We start from the raw sequence: 8,730 nt of genomic DNA, 5'->3' as shown, positions 1-8,730 counted from the left end.
GGTGCACCGAGAGGCTGCGGGCGTGCCACCAGGTGCTGCGGACGTGGTGCGGGCTGCGGGACGTGTACCAGGTGAGCGAGCCGGGCCGCCGGCCCCACCTGTATGATTTCCTAGTCCTCTCTCTCCCCGCGCCTTTCTTCTCAAACTCGCGTCGGATTGCTTGGCCCTTGGGTCCGGTGCCCACCAGCTCTGGGTGACCGCCGCCTGACAAGCCTGTGAATGGTTGCAGTCGGGCGAGGGGGGCACTTAGGAGTGACTCGTCTGTCAGAGTGGCACGGTGCACTGGCTGGCGCTTTGCAGCAGAGGGTCTGCAGCAAGTGCTGATTGGCATTCAGACGATTCCTTTTTTATTTCATTGGGATGGGGGGTGGCCGTTTCAGAAGCAGCGTTTCACCTTCAGTTATTGTCAGAGGGGCGCCTTAGTGGATTTGCTTTCCTTGCTTTTGATTTTATTTCAGTCTTTCCATCAGGCAGCCCCAACTTGCAAGACAGAGCCAGGAAAAGCTGATTCTGTGCCTCCTGGTTTTTGGAAGGAAGGAAGGACAGTGAAATGTGAATACTTTGTAGGAGGCTGACAGGCTGGAGAAAGGAAGGGTGGCCTGGCTGAGCCACAGAACGCTCACTTACTCCCTGTCACACAACACAGTGTCTTTATTTCTTCCCCGTGTCCCATCCTGCAGGCACACAATGCAGCAACTTTGTTCAATTAGGAGACGGTTCATCCTCTCTGGACTGCAGCTTGCCTGGGTATTTTTTTAAACACTAGTTTATAGATTAAGAGTCCTGTATGTTGCTTAACGTCTTTGAGGTTTAAAAAAAAAAACTGCATTGTAAAATTAGGAAGATTATACCTGGGTTTCTGGGAACACAGGTCACGTTTCCATGCGATGTGGAACAGCATTGTTGGATCATTCCTAATGTGGCTGGATTTATATATCATTATTGTTGTGATCAAATGCTCGGTTTTGACAAGCCATAATCTTCCAGCGATTCAGCGTGGTGAAAATGTGCACACACCTAAGGTTAAACCACAGACGCCTAAAGATTCAGGGTCCCCCCCGCCAGTCACCCTTGTTAAACTGCGAGGTACAGTTAACTTGTGCTTCCTGGGCTGCTGCTTAGTATAACATGCCTGTGCTGTCAGGCATTCTGAAATGGAATCCAAAAGCCAGGCTGAGAACCAGGGCAGCACGTGGGGCTCCAGGGTATTAGGGAACTGTGGATAGATCCCATCTGGACACAGGAGACAGCTCTTCTGGCTTTTTGGAGCCAGAGGTGTGTCTGTCTTTCAGCATTTTTCTCTCTTGGGAAATCCCTGCTCAGTTTGGTTTACAGCATAAGTGCCCCTTGTGTGGCTTTGCTTTTTCTTACTCATGTTTGGGAAACTTTCAAAAAGAGAACACAAAAACTATAGCCAATCAAACAGGCTCTGTGCCCCACTCCCCAAGGATTCAAGGGATTTATGGATTATCTCTAATGCTGTTACTGACCAATTCAAGTATGAAGGTTCCAGAAACCCAGGACACTCTGAGTTCTTTATAAGGTTGATCAATAATTATTTTTAAGTACAGCTGCAAATTGAAAGCATTACTAAATATGCTATTAAAATATATTTCTTCTCTTATGTGAAGAGGATGGGGACTAAGCCGATACCTTCTTATCATGATCAGAAAGCACATCTAAAATAAAATTGGCTTTCATGAGAAAACCATCTCTAAATTTAAAGTTTCTTATGCCTGTGAAGAAATGACTTTTTAAAAAAAATATATCTTCTGCTTTAGGAGAGCCATGCTATTCCTAATTGTGCAGCTTACTCATTTACAAAGATCATTTTAAGTGCTTTTCAAATATTGAGCAAAAAAGCAGTGCCCTGGGCCAGGGATTTAGCTCAGTGGTTCTGCCGCCTGCCTCGCAAGTGCAAGGACCTGAGTTCAATCCCTGGTACCAAAAAATAAAAAAAGGAACGGCATAAATTGTATAGAATGGAAAGGTAGTTTTTTTAAAAAGTGACTTATACTTTAAGACCAAGTAAAATAGGCCAGTGAGTGAATCCAGCCTTTGCTGTGTATAACCCTGGGTAGGTCAGTCTTACTCCGTTTCAGTTTCAATCCTTTGTAGAGTAGGGAATAGAACAGTACTAATCACAGAGACTGAGAAGAGAAGTAATTGACATCTCATGTGTTTAGCGCACTACCTGGATCTTAGGAAGCCTTCGACTAATGTTACCTGTTCTATTAAAAAGGATTTTAAAAAAATTATAATAGGAACCCAACTCAGATTTACCTACATTCTACAGGAGAATGAACTTCAGGGATGGTTTGATGGGGCCCTATGCTTATTCTCTGTAATTCATTGGCCCTGTTTTTCCATTTGTTATCATAATCCTCGGCTGATTTCCTCCCTCGTGGTAGCAGACAGACACAGAAGTTCTAGGCCTTAGGTCCACATGTCAGTGGGTCCAGAAAGAAAGAGATTTTCTCATCGTCAACAAAAAGCATCAATTTGCAACCTGGAAGTCCTGTGTAGTGTCTGTGCCCAGCCCAGTACTGCACACTGACTGGAAAAAAGCATAAGATAATTTTGGCATTCTGGGGGGAAATGATAGGGTCCAAAAGGAGCGAAAATCATCTGGGGAGGAAGGGTAGCAAAAAATTCCCTCCTTCTAAGCACAAATGTACTTACAAGGCAGAAACACAGGGAAAGTGTGTTTGTGGCATTCCATTTCGGCAGAGGCATGACTAGCAAACAAACAAAAGAATGCTTTAAAAGGCTCCTTACAAGAGTAATAATGAATAAAAGGTCGGGAAGCACGGAGTTACCCTGACTGACTAATGGGGGCAGACCTGGTTCTGAAGTTGGAGGTGGAGATGGGCCCAGTCACAGGGCATGTCAGCCCCACACTGGAGAAGGGCAAAACTCTCAGTGACAATGCGACCAGCAGTGTCCACTGCCCTTTTGGAATCTCAGCTCTAGTGCTCTCCCAGATAAAAATGGTTATTTTCCAAGATAAATGTAAAGACTAATGCCCCAATCTTTTTTTATTTTGCCACAGAAATTTGAGTTAAAGCTTCTGGGGGCTCCTCAGAAGAACATCGGTATTGCTGCCTCTATAATTCTGAATTCTCAGCCACAGAGGGGACTGTCCCACTGTACAGCCCCGGTTTCTGGCATATGAAATAGAACCACACCCCAGAGAGTTACATATTTTACTGAACCCAATTTTTTATCATCTTCTTGACTTTTTCTCGCTTCTAGACAGTCTTGTTTGTAAGGAAATCCAAAGCTCAATAACTCTAGAGAGGAATGAGGGCGGGGTGGGAGAGATCCATTACACGAAATACCTGGCAGTGCCCCTGGGGGTGTTTTGTTTATTCCTATACTGTAAGTGAAATACGATCTCCCACCTATTCATACAGTATTTGGCAGCAGCCTTCTTGCCTGGCTAGCAAAGCCAGGAAGGCATAACTTCTTTGGAATTAAACACTTCCTCCACGTCTAGATATCACAGTGACAAGTGACATAATTTGCCAACAAACTATGAATAATTAGGATACTAGCTGTAAGGCTGAAATGAGGCAGCCTTTAACAACCCCTTACTTTGTTAAGTGCAGGCTTGAATTTGGTTCAGGCGGCAGACATGAGAATTCACCTTTAATTGAAGCTAAATTCTAAAAGCTGATTCATCAGCCACCTGCCCATCTTGCTTATATCTTTGCTGGATGGGTTGCACTAAAGCAATTAATTATGTTTAGCAAACAAGGAACATGGAAAATGATGGAAGAATGTTGCTGTAAAAAGATCGACACCCTTTGCTTTTTATTAATTGTGACATGTTCACACAGAACCCTCAGTTTATTACTTGGGGTTAGATTTTCTGCTTCTTCCCAGTGACTCAAAAGATAGAATTTCTTCCAAACCCTGAATGGAGCCATTGCCTTCAAGAGGAGGCAACGTGAACAGAATGAAGGATATTTAAGAGACTAGAAGAGTCTGGGTCCCCGACCAGACAGCTCGCGCCAAGAACATGGTGTACAGTGCAAGATGCAGGGAGTCTATAGGCTCAGCTCCAACAAACTTGACCTTGAGCATTACTTCCCCTCTCTGAGCTTCATTCCCTCTTGGGTAAGAGGGAGAGCAGGGAGGTAGGGTGAGATGATAATAATGTACATATATTGCAGTTAACACTTGACTGGCACAAACAGATGCTCGGTAAGTGTTAGCCCTTGGTTATATAGAGGCCGTAACACTGAACTCAGAGAAGGCATGTGACAAAAGGTAGCTAAGGGTATTACTATTGCTTTTATCAGCAAGACTACTTTGGAAGGGAACTCAGTTTTCATCTATACATGGTGGCTGTTCATGAACAGAGAAGAAGGTGGGGATTCCCACAGCAGAGTGTGGGGTAGATCTTGGGTATTTGGATTGTGTTCCCCTCAGGAGACCCAGATCCTCTTTTAATTAAGCCCATCTATAAATCTAGGAAAGCACAGGCATTCCACACTAGGTCTTGTGAGAAGATCTTCTCTCTATATCCAAGATCCTCATGATCCACACGCTGGTATCTCTTGAACCTGAACCCTTCGTTGGTTGGCAAAGGTCACAAGGTCATTCATATCCTCCAAAGGGCAGCACCCCACTGAGCATTCAGTGATCTGCGTGTATTCCGAAGCAGGTACAATTGGCTTGGACGCACCCTTCACTCTCTACCAGCAAAGTCTGCCCTACCTCCTGGTTTTGCAAATAAAGTTTTATCGGCATTGCCATTCATTTACATGGCCACAGGTGCTCTCAAACTACTGTGGCAGAATGGAAAAATTGTAACTCAGTTGCTTCAAGTTGAGGAGTTGGCAGAAAACTGGAGATTGCTACTATCTAAGCTGGCCCTTTACAGAAAACATTCGGCAATCCCTGAACTAGAAAAAAAAAAAAAGAAAAGCAGTGTGGAGTGGAGAATGTCAGAGAAAGAAAAACCCACAGTCTGCCATCAACAAGCAGAGCTTGAAAGAATATGGAAGAGTTCTCTCACCCAAAACCCAGTCACTAGGAAATTAAGATTTTCTAGATAAGTGCCTGTCCTTGCTACACAATATGCTGTTTGGCCTTCTAGGCTGACTTGTTAATGTGTTCATTCATTCAGACAGAAAATAAGTATCAAACATTTAACATGTCCCAGTTACTATGCCAAGATGTTAGAAACACAAAAATCAAAATAATTTTCCCCTGCCTTCAACAAACATGTCGAGTTGGGGAGACCATTAAGGAAACCAAGCTCCAGCAAACTCCCATCCTTCTGATGAAGAGTGGAGGGAAGCAGGAGGCGGGGAGAGCCAGAGAAGCTCCCTGGAAGAGGTGGTTCCTTAGAACAAGTAGGATTAAGGTTATGAAGAGAAACAAGGCATTCCAGGCAGGAACATGACTTGTGTGGGTGATTAGTAGGAGGGTTTTCTAAAAGCTTGATGAGTAGAAAGTGAAACAGATGAACAACAGTTTTGGCTGAGGATGACACCTGACTGAGGACAGTCTTGTACTTTGGAATGCTGATGTTTTCCTCCAGACCTCCAGGGAGAGGGGAAAGGTTGATGTGGTGTTGTCCCTGGCAGCAGTGAGTGCATGGTGTGTAGAGGGTGGCCAAAGGGAGGCAGGAAGGGAAGGGAAGGGAGTGAGGAGGCTGTGGCAGTGATGTGGCATGGCCTGTGAGTCAGGATGGACCAGGCTGGGACAGCAGGCAGCCTTGGGAGCGTTGTGCTTTACAGCAGCAGGGGCCTGGGTTTGGCCCATGCTCCCTGTCTGAGCTCAGGCTGGCCGCAAGCTCGACTCGTCACTGTCGTTCAGGCTCACAGAGTGCTCCTGGACCCTGCCAGTTGCTGTGCTAGAAAGCCAAGATCTTTTGAGGCTGAGCACTGGCTAAGTGCTTGGCTGCTAAATTACTTCGCACAGGTCATCAATCAGAGCTGGTCACACAACCTGGCCATCTGCGGGGACCAGGAGAAGCAGTGCACCTACTAAAGAGAAGCATGACGCTAACACAGATTTGGTTCCTTAGGAGACCGGCTCTGAGGAGAAACGAAGAAGCCTTCTAGGGGCCAGCACCTGTGCAAGGCAACAGAAAGATGGGAGGTTAATCAGAGGGAGACACTGACTGCAATTCAGGCTCTACAGATAGCTCTGCACTAGAAAGTCGTCCTAAGTTAGAACAAGAGGGCTGGGCTTCCCCCTAGCCTCATCAACCCATCTTTGGTGGTGGGCTGTCCTGGGAAGTGGGGGTTACCTTGAGGTAGGTGGCTGTTTAAGAAAGGGCAATTCCCAGAGCAGGCAGAGAGCTGACAGAGCTCCCAGCAGCTCCGGAGAAGTCTGGACAGCACATCACAGCCTACAAATGCCTGCCCAGCAGGTGCTAGAACCACAGCCGGAACCAAGTCAGGGCCAGTGGGAAGGAAGCAGAGGCTGAGGTTGCATTGATGGGAGGGTGCGGAATTTAGCTGTGAAAAAGTGGCGCAACCCCCAGCAATCTCCTGACTGAAGCTTACATTCTGGTGAAGATGGGGCAGCCATGGAATCAACTACAAGTAGTGAATAGCGCATGCACACAGAGAGAAGGAGCATCCATCTGATCAGCAAAGAGTCCACTTCTCACTGAGAAAATTCATCCTTCACTTTTTCTTGTAACCAAAGCTTGGATTTTATGACAGGGAGTTTAAGTTGCTGAAAAGGAAAAACCAATTTCATTCTTCAGCCCCTCACTTGACATAAATTCATTTCTCAAAGACCTCTGTCATTTAAGGTCAACAAGATTAGACTCAAGATCTTTGAAAAGCATTTTTTGAACCCTTGTAGCACAGCTTGGAAAACGTCAGGTTAAGAGAAGACTCTCCTCCCACTCTAAAGGGGTGTTTATTTTTCTCTCGTTCCATCTTTTCTAGGTGGAGCTGCAGCCGGAAATAACCTCCTGGTTCATCCCTTTACTTAAGTTTATTCTCAATGCTTTATTTTGATGTCCTCACTGGTTGTTGTGGAAAAGTTTGGATGACTAAAATGAGAAATAAGATCTGTAGTTCTAAATTTTATAAATAGACCAGGTGGCTTACAGCATGGACAGGAGGCAAAAATTAAGCTCCTGTGAAAAAAATTAGATCAACACCCATATGTAACTGCACATTTGTGTGTGTACATCCGTGCCATATTGTCACTCTTGACACAAATTTTTGCTCTGAGAGAGGCTAAGATGCTAAATTAAATAGTCTCTTTTTCTCCTAATATCCTAGTCACATTTAGTCCACTGAATTTTGTGTTTGGGTAAAGCTTTTTGTTTAAATAGCTGTTTTCCCTTTACTTCTGTCTGAACTAATAGATAGTAATTATTAAGCGGCTGCTGTGTGCTAGGCCTTACACGTGGCACTTTTTGCTCACAGTATTAGCTTTAAGAAAAAAAACTTTCAGGCTGGGGATTTAGCTCAGTAGTTCTACTGCCTGCCTCCCAAGCTCAAGGTCCAGAGTTCGATCCCGTTACCAAAAAAAAAAAAAAAGAATAAAAAAACTTTCAGGGGTTATGTCAAGGTAACAAAAATATAAAAGATAATATAGATAATCCATCTTCCCACCTGTCAACTTTAAAGCACCTTATTATTTGCCATGTTTGCTTCAGATATCTTTTGTAGTATAAAAAAATTGTGTAGACTCATTTGAAACATCCTTTGTTCCTCTTCCCTATGTCCAGAAGTAGACCTGCCTGAAAGTTTTTCATTCTCAGACTGTTTTTTTTAATTGTGCCACATGTACAAACAGTATGCTTTGCTCATTTCTGAATGTGTGTGTGTGTGTGTGTGTGTTTCTACTACTTTATTTTTCTCTTCACCAGTTTTTGGGATTCCTCTCTAAATTCATTTCAGTCTCTGGGAGAATAAATCAACCTTCTCTTGTTGGATATTCGGGTTTTTTCCAAATTTCCAGCATTCCCAATTTGGTCTACTTGTCTCTGTGTGTGTATCAGCAAGAACTTCTCTATGAGAGATATTGAAAGGGAGAGTTGCTAGATTTTGCTGCTTTACGAAATGTTGCGCCTTACCTTTGTCCTCTTCAGGAGGCTATTGCAAACCCCTCTTTATTGATTTTGGGGGATATGTTAGCCAGGAAGCCGCGGGGCTGGAGTGGGAGTGTGTTCAGGCTGCCTCCACTGCCCAGATGCTGGCCACCAATTTAATGTTTTATTTGTTAAAAGGTAAAAATATACGAAGATCAAATCCTGTCAGTTTTTCTCTGATTTATTCACTCAACCCATACTGGAGAAACCTTGTCTGGTGCTTTCAATTGAGTCTACAACTTAGACTTTCAAGAGCTCAAATCCCACTTTGACTTTTGTTGACCACACGTGTTGTCTCCAGCTCAATTTTTTTTTTTCAGCATAAAATGTGGAGAATTACAGTACCTCCCCCCAAAAGTTATTTTATGGTATTATTACAGAAATTAAATGTATCGGTATTTAAAAGTATTAAAAACAGTATTGTGTGGATAGACGTATGAATGCTTGTGGGTGAAGAATGGTGGACGGCAGGGTAGATGATAGATGGATAGGTGAACGAGTGATGGATAAACTGAAGCCTGCCAGATAATTATCTTCATATATGCATTGTTTCAGTCTCTTCTGTGCATGAATAACCTTTAATGCTTCTAAAATCTGCAGGATCCCCAGCTCCTTCTTTCTCCCCACCAGATCCCAGATTAAAGGTTACATTC

At 44.0% G+C, this 8,730-nt stretch overlaps 1 protein-coding gene across 3 annotated transcripts in view; it reads left to right on the top strand.

Moving 5' to 3' along the window:
• The window catches only part of Frmd4b (FERM domain containing 4B), a 229,964-nt gene that overhangs the window by 44,818 nt on the left and 176,416 nt on the right, over positions 1 to 8,730 (top strand). For 2 of the 3 annotated variants that reach the window (XM_019209337.2, XM_010635978.1), the window contains exon 1: positions 7 to 71. The exons of the other annotated variant lie outside the window; for it this stretch is intronic. The gene's annotated coding sequence lies outside the window, so the exon portion shown is untranslated. Of the gene's footprint in view, positions 1 to 6; positions 72 to 8,730 lie in introns of those variants that run through there. 3 annotated transcript variants of the gene reach the window in all.

This window comes from Fukomys damarensis, unplaced genomic scaffold (genome assembly GCF_012274545.1).
Source record: "Fukomys damarensis isolate Sample0158 unplaced genomic scaffold, DMR_v1.0_HiC HiC_scaffold_28, whole genome shotgun sequence".
In the NCBI taxonomy this organism is placed as follows: Eukaryota; Metazoa; Chordata; class Mammalia; order Rodentia; family Bathyergidae; genus Fukomys; species Fukomys damarensis.
The sequence above is the reverse complement of the archived record's forward strand: the minus strand, read 5'-3'. Positions and strand labels throughout refer to the sequence as shown.